Here is a 17,417-nt window from a genome sequence, read left to right as displayed (position 1 = left end):
GCTGCCCTATGTGCATCTTTCCAGCTGAGGTCAAGAAACACGATGCTGCCTTCTTGTTTCAGCTCCCATATGTAAACAAGTGTCCCTTTAACTCTCTCTTTAGTGCCAACTTTTTTTTTGCGTTTTTTATGCCTTTCATTGGTGATTTCGCTGTGATGTGCCTTACAGAGAAAGTACATGTGTTAGACAAGCTGCCTTCAGGTATTAGTGACATTTTTGTTGGCCATGAGCTCAATGTTAAGGAATCAACATTATCTATTACATAAGGTGTTTTTAACAGAAACACATGTAAAATAACATTTTGCATTGATCAGTTGACAAGAATGTTGTGACCAGAGGCTCGCAGGAACTGAATGCTGAATTCCCCGTAGGAGCAACGGCTCAGCATTCACTCATTCAGTGTTTGTGGGAACTTCATAGAACATTAAGGACTCTGAATGACAAGAATCGACTGTACTTTTCTAGATACACAGATGTATACTTTGATGCCTCTGGGAACATACCTTCTATATGCTTTTGATACCTTTTTTTAAGATGAAAGTCATACATGAATATGTCAAAGGTACCCTTCTATGTCCATAAATACAGGTCTCCAAATGGCTGCCTCTCTTTGAGCATTTCTTCCATTATTAACCAGTAGTTCCCTACTGATGGCCAATTTGGTGTTTCCTATTATTCCCTATTATAAACAATACTATGATGAACATCCTCATTGGCAATAATAAAATAGCGAACATTTATTCAGTACTTACTAGGGACACAGCCTTCTGTGAAGAGTTTTCTAAGTATTATCTTAGATGAAGTGCACAACAAGCCTATGATGGTGATGTTATTATTATGCCCACTTTACAGATGAGGACTCTGATGCTCAGAGAGGTTAAGTAACTTTTCCAGGGTCACACAGCTTAAAGCCAGGTCTCTCTGACCTCTGATGCCTCACTCTTAACCAGCGTGCTCTGGCTGTCTTCTTCCATACACCGTTCCAGGTATTTTTTTATTGTTTCCTTAGGACTACTGTTCCGAAGTGGACTGTCAAGTGGAAGGTATATACATTTGAAAATGTGGGTACATATTACTAAATCCACCACCCATCTCAGAAAATGTGTATCAATTCACAACCCATAAAGAGTGCTCAAGTATCCCTGGGGCCCATTCCTCATCTCTGCAAGTATTCTCACTTTTTGAAAGAGGCCCCAGAAATACATCTTGATTCTTTAATGTGTATCCTTTGACTCCTGGGGACCACACTTCTCCTATGCTTACGACACCCTGTATTTTGTCTCGTGCAAATTGCCTGTTCACAAGCTGCCTGCCTGTTTTTCTACTGACAATCTGTCTTCACTTCATTTATGAGCTCTTTCTATACTGGTGCTAGTAACCTTCTACCCGTCACACAAATGTTGAGACACTTTCCTTCATTTGTTATCACCCTTTGACCTTGATTATTGTGGTTTTGGTCCACGGGGTCTTTACTTATTTTCTTTCATGACTTCTGGATTTGTTTTACACTTAAGGACATGTTCTCCATCTCAATACGATACAAACATTCCCTCATTGTTTTTCTTCTAATAGCTTTATGGCTTCGTGCTTTTTTTTTTTATCACCCAGAAATTTATTTTGGCACCAGGACTGAGGTATGGATCCAGTTTTGTCTTGTTTTGCTTTGTTTTTCTTCTGCAAATAGCTAGCCGGTTGTTTTGAGAGCACGTTAGGAATCTTCTGGCTTTTTGTCTCTAATTCTGAGTGCTGCGCTCACTTACGGCTACTTCTGGGGGCTCTGTTCTGTCCATTGAGCCAAAGCCCTATTCCTTTACCAACACTGACTTTTTCTAAGCTAGTCACCCATGTTTATTTTTCCGGAGGTACTTTCTAATAATTTTATGAAAAAAAATTGATGGGATTTTATTTAATTTATAGACCAATTCACAATACCTCCTTAAGTTTATTCTTGGGTATTTTAGGCTTCTATTTCTTTAGGGACTGGGATCTTCTACCTCTATGCTTTCTAACTGGCTCATTTTGGTGCCATTATCTTCATGGAAACATTTCCAACCAGTCCTGCAGGAAATGACCACTCCCTCACTCAACACTGTGCCTTTCCTATGTCACTTTTCACCCCAAATTACAATGACTGTTACACGCTGAGCCCTCTAGAGGCAGGGTCCCCATGCTGCTTACAGAGCATCCCCTGCCACGTCTGGCAAGTGGTTGGGGCCATGGAGATATCTGTAGGATGAATGAATAAATGAACGGACAAATGAATGACAGACATCTTTCTAGAAAGCTAAAAGGAAAGTGAAAGGATTCTATTATAAACACTCACTTTTCCATGGACTTTTGTAAGAAAACAAGAGGAGTTTTTCTTTTCCTCCCTCTCATCTTTGGCTAAACCCCCAAGCCCACGTCAGAATCAAAGAACTGGTCACAGCTAGCCTGATGTGCCACGTGCAACCTCTCCCTGAGGCCACCACCCTCACTGAGCAGCCTGGGCACTTTTCAGGGAGGCTCTCGAGCTCTTGAGAGCCCTCCAGAAGAAGGGACGCAGGGCTTCACGCTGCATCTGCTGCATCACTACACTTTCTGAAAGGCACATCCCTGTAAGATACAGCAGCCTTGAAAGGCTGCTCTCGCTACTCCCATTTTGCAAAGAAGACACTGACGTCCAGTAAGATGGAGCCCATAGCTCCTAAGCGCAGGACTGGCTGGAGCCGAGGCCATGGGACTCCGAAGGCCCTGCCTCTCCCATAACAACATCGACAGCACCCAAGTCCGGGAGGTTGAGGGGCCGTGGCCCAGAGAGGAGTCCCATCTGGAGCCGGAGAGCAGGGGTCCTGCCCTGACGAAATCAACATAGTCCCTAGAGTACTGTTCTTCCCCCAGAGCAGCGTGCGATGCCCATGGATTGTTCCTGAAGAGCATCAGACTTGGTCAAAGAGCCACTGTCCAGGCTGGGGTACGTATGACACAGGCTGTATTGTCGCCAGGGGATGGGAGAGTGGAGGGGTGGGGGGGAAGGTTTGCCATGGGAGCAGGGGATGGTCTCCAGCACACATCTGGGGACGCCCTTCCGGTTTCTTCTACCCAGCCTGCACAGGGTCAGGGGTTCTTTGCTTGGCCCTGCAGGCCCCTCCTGGGAGTCCAGCCAAGCAGCCACTTCCGTATTGGGCTGGCAGCTGCTGGGCAGGCCTCGGCTCATTTCTAAGCCTGGATTAAAGATCCAGTTTCTCATGAAAGACTGTGGGTTGGGGGCCAAGACATTTACTGGGCTTGACACTTTGGCCCAGTGCGGACCCCAGGGACATGCAGATGAGCAGCTTGCAGGTCTCCCGCCTGTGGAGCTCCATTCTGGTCAGGAAGCAGATCATAAGGGAGATTTCCCAACCCTACCTAGGTGCCACGAGAGAGAGATCGAAGTGCTGCAGGAGCCCAGACTTGGGGGGTTCCAGCAGGGAGCATGTGGTGGAGGTTGGAGGTCAGCCTGAGGCATGTGGGCTTCATGCTGTGGCCAAACAGAGACTTCTTGCCTTTTGAACCAAGATTCTTCCATGATCGGATCTGTGCCATAGAAACAGACCAGCTAGGTATATGTATTTTCGAGTAAACAGGTATGACTTTTAAGGTAAAAATGAAAGGACCTCATTTGGGAGAAACAAGGCCAAATATAGGGAAACACAGAGCAGATGGATAGGGACTTGGTCGAACAGCTCACCTAGGTGGTGCTGATGAAAGGAAAGAGTCCCAGACTTGGAACGGGAGAGACCCACACTCATGCTCAAGTCTCTGCCACAGATTTGCTGGGTGACCTTGAGCCAATTACTTCCCCCTCTCCACCTCAGGTCCCCTGCCTGTCATAGGGGAGTACTGTCACCCAAGACATACGTCATCGGGATAAAAAGGGATGTCAAAGGACACTGTACATCTGTACATACTTGACAAAGGTAAAGCATCAAGGCGAGGCTCCAGAAGGTTCTATATACACACCCGGTGACATTTCAGACACCCTGCTGCCGGGCTGCAAACACACAGCCCAGCCATTTCTCGGGAAGTCTCTCAGCTGTTCCAGCTCAAATCAAAGCCTGTCCTGTAAAAACACGGCCCCGTCCACAGAAGCAATCACCCGTGTGTTTGGTGGGCCACCTGCCCGCCAGGTCCAGCCTGCTGGGCCATGAACGTCAACAACGGCCCCTTCCTGGTGGGAGAAGGAACAGGGAGCCGGCTTGTTCTCCCCGAGCAGAGGACTGGCCTGTGATGGGGAACATTTTAAGGTGGGACGCTTCTTCCTGCACTGTTGGCAGCTGTCTACATAAGGCGTCCATTATGTGCGGGCCCCAAGGCCAGCAGGCCTGAGAGGCTAAGCTAAAATTAGCGTAGAATGTGCCCCCGCCAGAGACACAGAACATCCGAGGGTCAGATGCCTCCAGCCGGCCGCCCGGGGCGGGGTGGGGGGGTGGGGGGGGCATGGGACAGCTGTGTCGGCTACCACCTCCCGCACCTCTCCTCTCGGCCCTGCGGCGGCAGCCCGTCCCAGGGGCCTCCTCCAGCAGCTCCTCTCGAGTTAAAAAATAGAATGCAGAGTAGAATCCCAAATAGATTTTTAAGAAATCTGTGCATAGAAAAAGTGGGGGAGAGGAATTCACTAAATACCGAAGAGGCTGTATCTCAGTCTTCAATGTGAAATAGTGGGTGAACTTTTTTTTCTCTTCTGGTACCTTCCAAAATGTTCTCAATAACTTATGTACTACTTTTGCAACCAGAAGAAAACATAAGACCGCTGTAAGTTGTATATTTATGCTAAATTTCACTTAATATACATTCTAAGTTTGTAAAAATGACTACATCGCATACCCGAAAGGCTGTAAAAATGACTACATCGCATACCCGGAAGGCATATAGTATATCTGTGTGTATAAATATATTTATGTATCTAGTCGACTGGTGTTGGCAACTTTGAATCCCAGGATGTCAAAGCTGTTAAAGGTGTTAAAGATCGATGTCTTCCAACCTTCATTTTATGGAGCAAACCGAGGCCCCAGGAGCAAAGCAGGAAGCCGAGAAACACTGTTCCCTGAGTCCAGTCCTGTACAGGAGTTTCGCCCACACTTTATTACCCCCTTTAATTCTGCAGTTGTTGCTCTTCCCGCTTTATGGAGCTGGAAACTGGGGTACAGAGAAGCGAATTCATCACCCGAGGGTGCCCAGGCAGGAAGCCACAGAGCTAGGTCCCAAGCCTGGTTTTCCATTCGCGGCCCACAGAGCTTGAAGAAAGGGTCTTTGAAAATCACCTGCTCCTTGAAGTCTCCGTGAGAAAGCAATTTCTTACAAGAACAAGTTTTGAACTGTCTTTCCTGGGTCCCTCTTGGGTGGTGCATGCCTTCTCTGCCTCTGGAAGGGGATGGGGGGCTTGGGGTCCTGTTGCCAGATCAGTCCCCGGGAGCCTTGGAGGGAACGGGTGACAGAGAGTGCACAGGGACATGAATAGCACAGCACCTGCCCTTTCCCCACGTGGGACAGGGCGGGTGGGGAGGGCTGCAGGGGAAGGTGCCAGGTCTTCCGGGCAGGCAGGGTTGGCCAGGGAGGCTGCCGGTCAAACTCTCTTTTATCTGGTCCAGTGCTCCGGACCTGGCAGGGCCTGGAGGCAAAGCCAGCTGGGACCGAGGCCTTTGCTCTAGCTGCAGCCTCGGCGCTGCCTGTCCCCATCCTCATTTTCAGCCCCACCTCTTCCAGGGCCATTTCATCCATGCATCTGTGCATTCTTGCTAGCGAACACGTTTTTATGGCGTACCTACTCTGTGCTAGAGCAAAGCATAGTCCCAACCCTGCAGTGCCTCTAGTTCTGGGAGAGGGCTTAGTGTTCGGCTGCCCTAGGCCGTTCAAGTGTGGACTCTGAGGCCAGACCGCCTGGGTTTGGCCTGGCTAGGCCACTTCCCAGCTGTGCGTGCTTGGGACAATGACTCAGCCTCTCTGTGCATCAGTCATCCTCATCTGTACAAGAAGATGATAACACTCTGCGGACTTGTGCAAGTCGAGGGTAAACCCATACAAAGCTCTTAGAACAGTGCCTGGCAGGTAGTAAGTGCTAAGTAATCATTAGTTGTAAGAATGATTTTTATGACTACCATCTGGCTAAGATTCCCTCCTGAGGGTGCCCCCGGCTCCTGCCCTCTGGCTCCCCCTCCTCTATGGTCCCATAGCTCTGTGAATGCCCCCCGGTGACAGCATCAGTAGCTCTGCCACGTGGGCATAGGAGGGCCTGTCCACCTCCCTCTCTGCACTGGGGGCAGGGACCCAGTGTCACCCATCTCTATCCCTGCTCCCAGGACAGACGCAGCAACAGCATCCCCAGGACCACTCCAGAGCCGTGGGTCACGTACGCCCTCCACGCCAGCCAAGGAGAGCCTTGGAAGCTCCTCGATGCCCGGCACTAGAGGCTGCCTATCTGGTCTTCACATGGAGCCTGTTGATGCTATTCTTCTTCAACTGTGAAGACTGGCCCTGGACGTGACCCTCCCGAGCTGACAAGGGGGCGGGGTGCTCGGCTTCCTTGAATGTTTCCCCGTGACGGGGAGCTCTGCAGGGCCGGTCGTCATAAACCCCAACACGGATGCCCCACCACACCAAGACGTCTCCTATGGGCTCTGCATGGCACACGCGGGCCCCTCTGCCTGGAACCCCGCCCTCCCTTCCTCCTGAGCTGACAGACTCCTCCTGATCCCTCCACGGCCGGCCGGCTCACACGCCCCTCCTCCACAGCGCTTTTCCTTTCTTACGGTGCATTACAATTTACTTGTTTACATGTCCCTTCTCCAGAATCCCTGTCGGGATTCCCGGTGTCTGCCGGTGCCTGGAACAGAAGGGGTGTCAGGAAAGTTCTGCTGCATGAACTTTTTAAAGGAACATCAAGGTAACTGGCCTGCCTGCCTGTTAAAGGCACAGGTGTTAAGTGCTCACGCCACCTTTTAAGGCAAAACCTCACAGGCCTTTCTCGGTTCCCCTGCCTGTCAGCAGACCCGCTCCATCACACGGATGCGAGCTGGTGGAGAAGCATGGGAGGTAAGTGCCGCCTGTCCAGTGCACAGGGAGCCAGACTTTCACCTGCTCGGGCAGTAGGTTCTGGAACTACCTGAGGAGGTAGGTGTAGGTGTTTTAGAGATGAAAACCCTGAGGCTCAGACTGGAAACCCCGCTCCCCATGGGAGTGCCACGGCAGGTTTGGAATCCAGCGCTGCTGGGCCCCGGAGCCTACTCTTTCTACACTCCCGTGAGATGACAGATGTGAGAGTATTTTGAGTTCTGCCAAGAGAGGAAACTGTAAAAGGACAAAATTGTGCTGTATTACCCACCACAGAGAAAACGACTCTAGGACAGGGGCCACCTTGTTATTCGTGGACAGGAGAGGGCTGGAAAGGGCCTTACTGACAGCATTGGGTCCTTAAAGGGATGCTGTCATGGGGGGTGGCCTGGTCTTCAGGGATGGGGCGAGGGAGAACAGGGAGAGCCGGGGCACTGCAAGCCCCACAGCCCTCTCCGGAGAGGACTCCACCACAGGACAGGGGGCCCAGAGTGTCTGCCGATGCTCTGCATGGGGAGACCTGAAGGGCCCCAAAGGGGCCCCAGACACTTCTGCAAGGGGTGTCCTGCCCTGGGCCCCATTGTTCAGGTATACTGAGTTCCAACTGAGCACCTCTTCTTAGTTCGCAGCCCCTTCCTGGGGCCCAGAGGCCTCTTCTGGCCCCACTCTGGGACTACCTCCCTTCCTTGATCATACAGGGCCCACCCTGAGCCCCTCAGCATGGTGTCCGAAGGCCTGCCCACTTCTCCTGGCCTCACTTCTACCCCTACCTGTCCACATCTCAGCCACTGCTCATTTGCACTTGCTGTCTCCTCAGCCTAGAATGCCCTTCTTCCATTTTTTTTTTAATCTGGTGAACTTCTATTCATCCTTCAAAGCCCAGTTCAAGTCAAGTCAAATCACCTTCAAATGGTCTTCTGTAAACCACCCCTACCACCAAACCCAGACAGAATGGAACCCTCCTGCCTCCCGTACCATAGCTATTTGCACAGTATCTCCTCCTTTGGATGGGACACCTTCTGAGTTCGGCGACATGCCTTAGTCATCTCTGGCTCTCAGTACCCCACTGGCCCCATTTTCCAGGCAGCTGTCCCAGCCTGCCTGCCCTGCAGCTCTGCCCATGAGCTTTGGCCCTATACTCCTTCCTTTCTAATGAGTGCCTCCCACCTTGTGTTGCCCCTCACCCAGCTTGATCTTCACACCCATATTCTGCTGTGGGCCTGCCCATGCTCTCAGCACATGGGGAGGCTCTGCCCTGCCCATCTGGGCACTGCATCCTCTAGTGACCATGGTGTTCTGCCCAGCCATGAGAGGGCAGGCAGAGGGGTAGTGACCATCCAGGTCTGAGTCTGAGTTCAAGCAGAATTTGCTAGAAGGGACACAGGTCCTGCCCCCAAATGCATCCATGCACACGCACAGCACACACACAGCCCAGCCCAGGCTCTCTGTGGATGTGAGGTCCAGAGAGCAATCGGACAGGGAAGTGGTGGACAGCTGCAATGGCATCCCCATGCCTCTCTCTGCCATTCCGTGGCCTTGGCGGGAGCCTGGAATGGCCAGCTTATGGGCTGCCCAGTTCACTGAGTCTCATTCCCTCATTTTCCGACAGGGAAACAGAGACCCAGAAAGGGAGGTTCTTGCTGGAGATTTTTCTGAGCAGTAAAGGCAGACCTGGGGTCAGAACCAGTTCCCTGGCTTTCATCCCAGGATACGTTCCCACCGCCATATGCTGCCATTTGCAGAAATGCCAGATGCAGGACTCCGGACATTTGGTAGCTTTTTCCTTAAATCTCCTCAGAATGGGGGGCTCCATTCTCCTGCCAAGTCTGAAGTCGTCCCCACCTACTTCCTGGCCACAAGCACAGCCCAGTGGCCTTTGGGCTGTGCTGAAATTGCTCTGTGTCCTGGGATGCATGGGGAGGGATGGGGGGAGCTTACCTGCCAAAAGCCGGCTGTGGTCTCATGGTTGAGATGTGTCAGAGATTTCTAAGAGCTTGCAGGACTGTGTTGGAGGGAGGCCTGTGGGAAGTAGAGAAAGTGAGAATATTATTCCACCACCATCTGTCAGCTTACACTTGAGTTGGAAAAATACATCCAAAAATGGTGAGCACAGCCCTGCTGAGAATGGCCTCAGAGCCAAGCTCCAGTCACCTCCACTCTTCCAACATGGTCATCACCGGGTCAAGATCAGACTCCCCCAGGGAGCAACCCCAGCCTCATAACCCCACTTGCAGAGCCGCAAGTCCAGCCACCAGCTCTGCATTCTGTTTCTGCTCTCAGGCTGAGAAACTCTCACTTTCAAGCACTCCTTGGGGAAAACATCCCCTCATGGGCTCCCTGAGCACTGTTCGTCATAACTCACTCATTGTTGCTTTCATTATTCATTCATTCATGTGAGCATTTGATAGCCATTTGGGGAAGCTATTAGATGCTGGTGTCAGCTCTTACAGAAAGAGAGCTACTGAGAGTGACAGCTCAGGTCTTACACCTGCAGGACAAATGCCCCAGGCTCCCAATCCCCATCCCCGTGGGTTTCCTCCCTCCTCTGAGTGATCCTGTGCCAGACGCCAGGCAAAGCATTTTGCATGTGCCATGCAGGATGGCATGATGCTTCCCACCGTTTTCAGCACCAGGACTCCTTTTTCTGTGAAACCGTTTCTCAAAACTCCTCGTAACTATGCACTTAGCATCTTTTCACTGGGCAAATAAAGAATAAGACAAAAGCCACAATGAACGTAATACTTTACAATTAACTTGTATTTTAGTTATCACAGCACTACCACGTATATTTAAATAATGGTTACACCTACTCATTCGAGACATGTTATTTATGCCTTCTGGGCTTAAGGTGTTGATCCCTTAGGAATCCATTCAGTCAATATTCGTTCAATAGATATTTATGGAGCATCTCTGAGATGGCTAGGCCCATGGTCCACAGGTTAGGGACCCTGGTACACCCGGGAGAGTGGTGGCTCTGCAGTGAGGCATGCTCAAGCTCAAGTCCAGTTCGGACTGGATGTCTGCCCATGGAGTGCCCACTCAGCCTTTCTCTAGCTCACAGTCCTCATGAGTAAAACAGAGATAATTATCCTGACATTGGGAAGTTGTTATGAGGATGAAATGAAATAGTAGAAAGCAACCAGATCAAGGCCTGGCATAAAGCAGAAGCTCAACAACTGGGCACCAGAGGATTATCATCATCATCGCCATCATCCTCATCCCTATGATTCCCATCACCACCACCACCACCATCATCATAAATATCATCATCACTACCATCAACAGCAGCAGGAGCACCATGCACCATCACCATCACCACCATCATCATCACCACCACCATCATAAATATCATCATTACCATCAACAGCATCATCATCATCACCATCCTCACCACCACCACCAACATCATCTTAAATATCATCCTTACCATTAACAGCACCATCACAAACATCACCACCATCATCATAAATACCATCATCATTACCATCAACATCATCATCATCATCCTCATCACCATCACGACCACCACCACCATCATCATAAATATCATCCTTACCATTAACAGCACCATCACCAACATCACCACCATCATCATAAATGCCATCATCACCATCAACAACATCATCATCACCATCACCGTTTTCACTATCACCACCAACCACCACCACCATCATTCTTCTTCCTTCTCTTTCTGAGCCCTAAGAGGCTTGTCCTTGCCCCTTTAATAGGATACACAGTAGTTTCTATCTAATAATAGAATTACTTGTATTCACATCTTTCTCAGATTCACGTCCAGCTCTATAACTTCAGAGTTGTGTGAACTTGGGTAAGTTACTGTCTGACTCAGTTTTCTTATCTGTAAAATGGGACAGTAGTTTTAGTAAATTCATGGACTGTTGTAATTATTAAATGAAATAATGTATATAAAAACTCAACACAATATCTAGTGTGGGGTAAATGCTCGATAATTGCTGGTCATCATTGTTTGTGGCAGTATTATTATTAGTAGTTAATCATATTATCATTTCTCTTCCTGGCCTGTGAGTGCCTGAGGGCAGAGAGCATTCCAGATTCATCTTGGTGTCCCCAGAGAGTCTAGCACAGGGCCTATCTCTCAATAGATATTAATAAATGTTTTCTAAAACAGTCTCAGAGGCTCACAAAAAAAATCAGATGCAAAAGAACTCAAGGGACATGGCCAAGGACAGAGACCTGATGGGATCCTGAAAAACATCAACAGATCTCCTGAAGAGAGAGATCTCTTCAGGAGAGATCTCTCCCAAGCCAATCTGTAGGCCTGCTAGGAACAATCATTCATTCATTTATTCATCCATTCATCAAACTAACCAAATTTTCACTCTGGTCCAATAATAAATCCTTGCCCAGTGCTTTTCTTTTTTTTCTATTGTGAAATCTTGTTTCCATCTGCCATGTCATCTAGTCTTCACAAAAGTGCTTGGAGGCAGGTAGAATAGGTACTGACAGTAAAGAAATGGAAGCTCAGAGAGGTGACAAGACTTGCCAAAGGGCACACAGCAGCCAAAGCCATGGGCGGGGGGGGGGGGGGGGGGGTGGGACAAGGTCCCTTTCATAACCCTGACTCCTCCCCACTGGCCCTGGGATGGCAAGCACTTTACACATCCAGGATCATTTTTTCTCACTGCCCAGTTCACTTCTCAACAAACAAAACTGAATTAAACTATTTTGGTGCTATTTGAACACGCCTGTTAAAAAGAACGCCTCTAAGTTCTATGAAGGCAGGAAGTACCAGAGCCACAACGGTATGGGGGCAGTTACACGTTTTGATGCTGACCCCAGACTGCCTGGGTTCAAATCCTGGCTCTGACACTCACTAGCTACGGGATCTTAGACAAATTACTTAACCTCTCTATGCTTCAATTTCTTCATCTATCAAGAAAGGATAAGAGCTATCTAGGGGGTTGTTGTGAGTATTAAATGAGCTAATCCAGGTACAGTGTCTAGAGGAGTACCTGTACAGAGTAAGGGTTAGCTATAATTATTATTCACGATGCACCCCTGTACCTAGAGCAAGACCTGGCGCGTGAAAGATCCCCAATAACCATTTGTTGGATCACTGAATGGATGAAATACTCCCTGGAAAGAAGTCAAGTGTGGATGAGCAAGTCAAAAGAGTAGCCAGAGCTCTGGCCCCAAGGAATCTAGGGTCCCCCAGTTCCTGGGTCACAGCCAAATCCAGGAGGAAGGAGGTGGGTTATTCTAGGACTCAAAGGCCCTTCTACTTCTCCAAGAGGTTTTATGCCCAACGAAGGGCAGTAAATATGAGTGGTGATTAAGAACATGGGCTCTCGAGTCAGATAATTAAATTCAAGTCCTCACTTGTCACTCCGTCACTCACTAGTTACGTGCTTATCTCCCTGTACCTGCCTCAGTTTCCTTATCTGTCAAATGGGGGTATTCACACCTACCCTGGAGGGATGTTGGGTGGCTGAAATGTCATCTGGAGGAGGTAAAGCGTCCTGTACCCGGCCCCAGTCCATAGTGACAGCGATAATGAGCCTGACAAGGTCGACAGCAGTTGACTGTGACGGAGCTCATCCTCTGGACCGTCCTGTGCCGGGTGTTGCTTCCAGCACACTCTCCCTCACGTGGGCTCTGGATGCCTCTGCCAGGGATAGGGCTTGTCAGAGAAGCCTGGGCTCCACTCTCGAGGCCAAAAAGCTGCTGCGAAAAGGCACCTTCTCTCTCTGGCCCCAGCGCAGACGGGCCCCGTGGAGGCGAGACAGCTGCTTGGGAAGCGGCCCCCTGGGGAGGGTGGTCTCCAGAGAACCCCCCTTGGAGAGTCCCTCCTACGCACCAGCGCCAGCAACTCACAGCCGGCGTGCAGCTGCCTCCAAGGCAGTCCCCGTTCCCACGGGGGCTGCACACCCCTGTGCTCGGTTTCCCCGGCCAAGACCCGAGGCTGCCAGTGCATCCTGCTTGTGGAAAGGAACAAACATTTACCGAGTCAGAGACTTGCCATTCCTTGTCTCGTTCACCCTCACAGCCGCCCGCGGCTGGGCACCCTGGTCTCTCCACGCGGCCGCTGTGCAACCCTGAACAAACGAGCCACCCCAAGCTCAGTTTCCTCATCAGTGCACACTATGTAAATATCCTTATTTATTAAGCCCATCCTGCAGCGAAGGAAGCAGAGGCACAGAGAGCGGGGTGCATTGTCCAGGATCGTGCAACTAACAAGTGACAAAGCTGGAGCTGTTTGGCTTCAAAGTTCCAATCATTCATTCATCCATCAATTCCATTTCGAAGGCCCACCATGTGGTAGGCATACTCTCTCTCTCTTTGAAAATATCTTCATATGATCTATTTCCCATCACTCCTAAGACCCTAACTTTCAAGTCAATTCCACTTAACCAAGACACATGCAGTCCTTCCCCCGTGCCAGGCACTGTGCGAGGTTGTGCTATTAAGGATCATGTGGAATCCGCATGACAATCCTGTGCAGTTGACTGTTTTATCCCCTCTACAGATGACAACATGAGCCATTCAGAGAGGCGCAGAACCTGCCCACACTCACAAACATGGAGCCTGATGGGAGCCGGAATCAGCTGATCGGCAAAGCCACTCTCTTCCCTTCCCACCGTGTTGCTCCTTTCTCTCCCAACTCCCACCTGGCCCACAGGCTCTGGAAGTCCCTCACCTGGCAGAGAAGGGCAGCTGTCAGCCCTAGTGGCCAGTGCCCCCCACCCTGGACCTTCAGAACTCCGTGCCTCCCTGGGGCCCCCTGGTTGCTTATATCTTGCTCACTTCCAAAACCGGAACACGAGGAAGATTAAAGAATAAAAGCATAGACTAAGGCTCGAACGTCAGACGAAAGCAGAGTGCGCATGTGAAGGGACAGGGCAGGGGGGAAGGAAGTGTCTCGAAGGACAATGCCCAGTGCACACAGGGTTTAGGAAAATGGGTGCTATCACATCGCTGCTGGTAGTGGAAGTTGGCAGAGTGTTTTGGAAAGCAATTTCACAGCTTTCACCAAGAGCTCTGCCTCACAGACATCCATACTTTGGGGCAGAGTCATCCTGGTTTCCAGGAATATAGTCTAAGGAAAAAAATTCTATGCAAATTCCACGTAGCCTCATTTATAATACTGGAAGCAAACCTAAGTGCTAACACGTGAGAACAGCTAACAGGTCTATGAAAACAAGAGTACATCTATATTGGGGGGGTTCCACACTACAGCCAGCAGGCCAAATCCCACTGGTAGCCTGTTTTGTAAATAAAGCTTTATTGGAACACGGCCACATCCATTCATGTACACAATGTAGAATGGAACAGTGGAGACAAAAATAGTATGGCTCAAAACCCTAAAATATTTGCTCTCTGGCCCTTTACAGACAAATTTGCTGACCTCTGAACTCCTTGGTGGAATCTTATGCATCCTTTAAGAATGTGGTGTGAGGTGGAGAAAAGCAAGCTACAAAGTTTTATAGACTGGATGATTTCCCTTATGTAAAAAGAAAAAGTCTCTGCAAACAAAATCACATGAAACTGCACATAAACAGAACAGAAAGCATAAAAAAAAGAAAGAAATAGATGAAAATATTAACAGGTTTTTTTAAAATAGAAACACAATGAGTAAAATTATTTTGCTTTCTTGTACTTGTTTTTATTTCCTAATTCTTAAGAAATATGCAAGTATTATATAATGGAAAAATACACGTGTTTTAAAAAGAAAGCTGCCCGGTTGAGGATCTTAGCTCTGGGCATCCTAGTAGCCAAGCAAAGAGTAAAATAGGAGGGTTCTATTGTCGGTAGTAGGAAGGTGCCAGGGAACAAGGAAGGTCAAGCTCTCCTGCCCAGATTTCTGAGAGGGCTTGGTGACCAGGGTCTTTTGTTTCAAGAGAATCACGCAAAATAGGGGACAACTTTCTCTATTTTTTTACCAATATGCTTAACTGTTTCCTGCATCCATGGCTATTCCTGGTTATTGGCCCTCAAATGATGCCCAAGAGAGAACATTAAGCTATGGTTCTGTAGAGGCAACTGGCCCGGGGGCCACGGTGTTAGAAGTTTTCGTTTAAGGAAAACGTCGTGGAACCTTGTGGAGGAAAAGCATCTACGTCTCCAATAGACCCATGAATTCTTGACAAAGGGTCTTAGAGAATAAAACTTACATTGAAGACCAGGATGAGAAACAGAGAAAGATGGGGTGCTCTGGGAGAAGCTGAGTGGCGCTGCCCCTGGAGGGGTTCTGCCGAGCCTCTGGGGCTTCTTGGAGCCCAGCTGGAAAATTGCTCCTTCGGACCCATCCCCCTGGGGACCCGCAGAGTCCCTGGTCTTTTGCCAGGTTGAGGGCACCGACAAGAGCAGCAGAAAGAATGCTCTGCACCCACAGAAGGCAGAGCTGTGTCCTCTAGAGACAACCATGAGGGCAAAGACAAGGTTTCATTGTGAAGATTAAAAAGTGGAACCCATTATTGTGCTTCCATGGCCTTCCATGGCCCTGGGTGAGGTAAGGAAAGGCTTGACCTTTCCAACAGCAATTCTAGCGCAATCCGAAGGCTCTGGCAGGTGGTAGGCGGAGGGTCCCTGGCGGGGACAAATGTCCCATCTAAGGTCCCATCCCATTCCTAGACCAAGCAGGAAGAAAAGAGGCCCGCTAGCCGTGGGGTGTGGAACAGTGTAGGGAAGGGACTGAAACAGGGGCTCTGGATCAGATTTGAGTCCTGCTATGTTACTGATTGGCTGTGCCCAAGGGAGAGTCATTGATTCTTTTAAAGCCTCGGTTTCCTCCATCTGTAGAAAAGGAAAATGACAGCCATCTACGGGTTAAATGAGATAGTGCCTGCCAAGTGCTTAGTGCCCGATCTATCCCACAGCAGGTGCTCAGTCACGGTTTGCTATTTGCAGCGACAGACCTGGCCAAGCGTGAAACCCACCATGCCAAGGGGAGGGTAAGCCTACAACTTGATCTTCTATTCATGCAGTCTTAAAGAAAGGCTCAGGAATGTTCTGGGGCTGTTACCAGTTTCCTGTCATTGGTGAATAGAAGACACACCGATAGAATTTCTAGAACAGCTGGGAGAAGCCAGGAGGGGCCGTTGCCCAGGTGAGTGGCTCAGAAAACCTCTAGAAGGATTTGACAGAATCATCTGCCTGTCAGGGTGATATCAGAGGGAGACCACCTCTGTGGGGACCTGAGAGAGTGCTCATGTGTCCCCTCCTCCAAGTAGCTGTCCCTGTGCCATTGAGATTGTGCATCTTTTGCCCCGACATGAGGGACATGTACCACACTACCTCTGTCATGTCTTTGGGACAGGCATCATGAGCTACTATGGTGGGCATTTGCTGGGTATTGGCCACTCTGCATCCCGTCTCCCTGCTTCTGTAATAGGACCCTGATTTCACTTGGGAGTCCTAGTCTTGGGAGTCAGTAAACCGAAGCTCCCTTGCAGCCCAGGGGAGGGCATGAGACTGAGCTAGATACTTGGATGCTCTCTTTCAGGTCCTGGAATCTTCCATTCTCTGTGGCCATGGCAAGATTGCCACCAATTAGTTTCTGGCTTTTTGCTCCCCTGAGGAGCCCTGGATCCTTTCTGAGCCTGGTTCCCCAGCCTTCCCATCAATTCTTGGAGTTTCTCATCCTTCCGACTTAAATCCTTTTGTTCATGTTGTCTAAAGTCAGCTTGTGTTGCTCACACTAAAGAACCCTAACGGGTACAAGGAGAAAGTCAAAATGGCACCAAATGCAAACAGGAAAAGTTCAAGTTAAATACTGGGAGCCACCCAATAGTTATTCCCCCTGTTTCTTCTCTGTTGCTGGAGACCAGCTTTTATTGGGGCCAGCTGTTCTCCAGGCCCAGGGGGTAAACCATGGTTAGTCCAATGCAGTAAAGGTGGTTGGATTCCACCTTCAAGTGACTGGTTCAGGCACAGGCATGTGATTGAATTCTTGCTAGTGGGACCTATGACTCCCATTTCATAGCTAAAGCAAGTTTTTCTCAGCATTTCTGGGAAAGGGGTTCCTTGCTAAAAAGAGAGAGAGAGAGAGATTTGGGGGGAAGATGTTCCTCTTCTGCACCATCCACCACCCTGTCTGCAAATGGCCCCTGGAACTATCCTATGACCTTGGCTGAGATGATGCAGATTCAGTGGTGAGGTTGGCAGAGGGGGGAAAGTTGGAAAGTACGCATACCCTTGACATTATTGGACTGCTGGGTTATTCAGCTTGGAACTGCCTCTGTCTCCAAGCTTCTGGAGTTAATAAATCCTTATTGTTTAGGCCACTTGTTATTTTTGTTACCTGCCCAAAGCATCCTAATACCCAGCCAGAGTTTCGGACCTGGTCACGTGTGCCCAACAGCCCGCAGCAT

General features: G+C 49.4%; 1 protein-coding gene across 1 annotated transcript in view; it reads right to left on the bottom strand.

Moving 5' to 3' along the window:
- HIVEP3 (HIVEP zinc finger 3) overlaps nt 1–17,417 on the bottom strand; it is a 446,808-nt gene that overhangs the window by 146,319 nt on the left and 283,072 nt on the right. Inside the window, exon 6 of the mRNA XM_032431558.1 lies at nt 9,007–9,087. The gene's annotated coding sequence lies outside the window, so the exon portion shown is untranslated. The remainder of the gene's footprint in view (nt 1–9,006; nt 9,088–17,417) is intronic.

The sequence above is a fragment of the Phoca vitulina genome, unplaced genomic scaffold (genome assembly GCF_004348235.1).
Source record: "Phoca vitulina isolate PV1807 unplaced genomic scaffold, GSC_HSeal_1.0 scaffold2, whole genome shotgun sequence".
NCBI lineage: Eukaryota > Metazoa > Chordata > Mammalia > Carnivora > Phocidae > Phoca > Phoca vitulina.
This window is presented reverse-complemented; position numbering and strand designations above follow the sequence as displayed.